The sequence below is a fragment of the Ptychodera flava genome, unplaced genomic scaffold (assembly GCF_041260155.1).
Source record: "Ptychodera flava strain L36383 unplaced genomic scaffold, AS_Pfla_20210202 Scaffold_136__1_contigs__length_136700_pilon, whole genome shotgun sequence".
Lineage (NCBI taxonomy): Eukaryota > Metazoa > Hemichordata > Enteropneusta > Ptychoderidae > Ptychodera > Ptychodera flava.
The window spans coordinates 82,470-85,347 of record NW_027248318.1 but is presented as its reverse complement, the minus strand read 5'-3'; the positions used below and the strand labels follow the sequence as shown (position 1 = coordinate 85,347).

At 33.7% G+C, this 2,878-nt stretch overlaps 1 long non-coding RNA gene across 1 annotated transcript; it reads right to left on the bottom strand.

Annotated features, from left to right (window-relative positions):
* Positions 1-319: 319 nt before the first annotated feature.
* Positions 320-1,929, bottom strand: LOC139126845 (uncharacterized). Its single transcript, XR_011550823.1, has 3 exons — positions 1,779-1,929; positions 1,086-1,227; positions 320-462 (listed from the first exon to the last, which is right to left on the bottom strand). It is a non-coding gene; the product is annotated as an uncharacterized lncRNA (long non-coding RNA).
* Between the last annotated feature and the right edge of the window lie 949 nt (positions 1,930-2,878).

Below are 2,878 nucleotides of genomic sequence, written 5' to 3'. Positions count from 1 at the left end.
TTTTTTACCCCAAATATGCACCCTCTTCTTCCTTCGAGTCAACTATTGCTACCATACTAAACTTTAGAGTCTCTACTTTTTGAAAATATTTAGTATGATGGGGTTTCCTTGTTGTCATTGATGAGAAATGTAGCTTTGCTGCTACTCCACCCTAAAGCTCTTGACATAGCACAATAAATATGGCACTTTCATGAAGGTATTATAAAAAACAGATCATTGATATCCAAATAACACAATTATAATTCTCACAGTAACAATCACGCTAAAGTGTGAAAATATGATACGCTGATCGAAAAAAAATCGAGATTTACCAGTTCCTGTCCCCCCTCATGAATTTTCCTTACGTCTTCTTTGATCTTCGCTTTACAAGCATCACATTCTTGTAAGTGTTGAAATTCCTTAGGCATATGTATTTCCAGCATTTTTTGAAATCCTGAATTGATGAATTCTTTCTTCACTTGTCTGTAAACAGATAAGTAACAAATTCGTGAGCTTAGTATATTAAGATTAGTCATGACACTTTTCATTTTAATAATGAAAATTTTAACTGACATTGTCTAAAATGATACACATCTGGTCATCTCATTGAGTCATCTCTTTGATAAATTTAAGGAAGGAACAGAGAATGCTTGAGCTATGCATGGATGTGGACATAAATGATAAAATAGATAATAGATCTTGTCACATTTTGTAATTATGAAAAATTTGACCTGACGGTCATTTTTTGTTTTATAGAATTGTTTTGTGGTAATAGGTGTGAGACATTCAATCAAAGGGTACTTATTCGTGTCATATGAATTGAACTTAAAGTAATTAATAATAATATTTCACTGCACGAAAAGGCAATAATACAGATAAATTCACATTAATGAGTTGCCTATATTATAGAATAATACACGTGAAATCACATGAATCCACGTGGATACAAGCTCGCTGAATACAATCTATGGATTCTTCACTGTATTCATCTGTATATGCACTCTTCAGCTAAAATACCGGCAATAATCCATGCTAATACAGTAAGTATTATCGTGTTTTTATGCAGTGTTTTTTGTTGTGCGTATAATTAGAGACGATGTTATCACCTAATACGTTGAACTAATTCTGTTGCACCTCCTGTTCCTTTGAATAACACGACAGGTATCTCATTACCGACAGCATCGGCAACTTCCCCTATAGTAGCGAATGCACCCCCGACAGACAGCATGACAACAGACCAACCTAGAACTAAAGAACAATATGATTATGTTATGATTTAAAAAAATTCAACACATCATAACATAAGTTTCAAAGAAATTGATGTGAAAAGTTGTTATCTTTTATCTATTCTTTTAAAATATAAAGCCATAATCCATAAACCGCTATTTCAAAACCAGTTATGGTTTGAGAGGCTTTCATATTTGCGTCAAACAGAACTGCAGCTTTAGACCAATATAAGAATTGTCTTCGTGCAATAGACTGTTGAGGTAGCGACAATAACAATTTGAAACCATAATTGATGGAACTACTTCGATTCCGCAATATAATGAAAATCTTCTGGGTAAAATTGTGGGTGTAAAAATATAATGAATGTGAACTGATAATGCTATAGTGTCGCACTCGTGTCTGAATGCGATGAATGGGATATTAGGATGTCAGTAACTAATGTTGCCTTAATATGGAACATTTACAGGATATGGAAAGTGCAACTTTAAACGACATTTATAATGAGGTCATGTAATGAACCTCGGAAGTCAAAAATATCTGTAGGTTTGGGTAGCCCCATTAATACTACCTACCTGTGTGTGCTTTTGCTGTAATAACACTTTCAAGTTTTCGACGTATCTCCCTTCCTTTCTTTAGGAAGTGACCTCCATCAGATGGTTCTACGAATAAGAGATGTGTATGGTGACGGTTTGGATAACGTGAATCTTGTTCTTTGTTTTCCAATAATTTCTGCCCAAGGAACACAAAATCAAAAAAAAAATAACCAAAATAACATTATGCAAATTTTATGGTTTTAATTTCAGTTCCCCATTCCCAATTAAGCGTTGTATTTATTGCTTCAATAGAAGTTTATGAGCTATGCGTGATGGCGAGGGTGTTCTTTTGTGTGTGTGTGTGTGTGTGTGTGTGTGTGTGTATTTCGTGAACTCTCAAGGGTGAAACGGGTTGCAGACAAATGAATATAACAACCACTGCTCGGTTAAGGTGAAGTACTACGAATAACGTCAAAATTAGGTTGTGGTGTCATTTTCTTGACACTTTGCACAAATAATCTTGGAAGTTGTGCAAATGCAAAAATGAAATAAAAAATTGGGTTCACCGCGCTCGTTTCCATGGAAACGGACGTTAAAATGGCGTCGTTAGAAATAAATAAAAATGATATAATTCACTTAAACTAAAGAAAGCAATTATAAAACGCTTAGCAAATGAGTTAATTTTAATAAATACCAAAACTTAAGATTTATATCTATCGAATGTATAGCTTTCATGATTTTTGTAAAGAAATTTTAACATAAGTATCGATTACAAAATGACGATATCGAAATTATATCACTACATAATTTTCGAACTTTCTTCCTCTCGCTTTGAATTGTGTCATTTTGACCAAACTTGGCGAATAAAATCCTGACATAATACCATTTAGTTTACACTTTTAATAAAAGGGTGTCACCACGCTACTTTTTACAATATCTCAAGGTGAATGGGTAATGTGCGCCATGTAAATGGGAGAGAAATGTTAATTTTTCGCTCATATTGAATAAAAACCAGCTTCCTAGGGGGTCATGATATGACAAGGTTATAGGTCACATATATTTCTAAGAGACTGGGTCGAAAAATTATGTAAAAGCGCAATTTCAACAATGACAGGGGATGTTAAATACATGCTCTATAA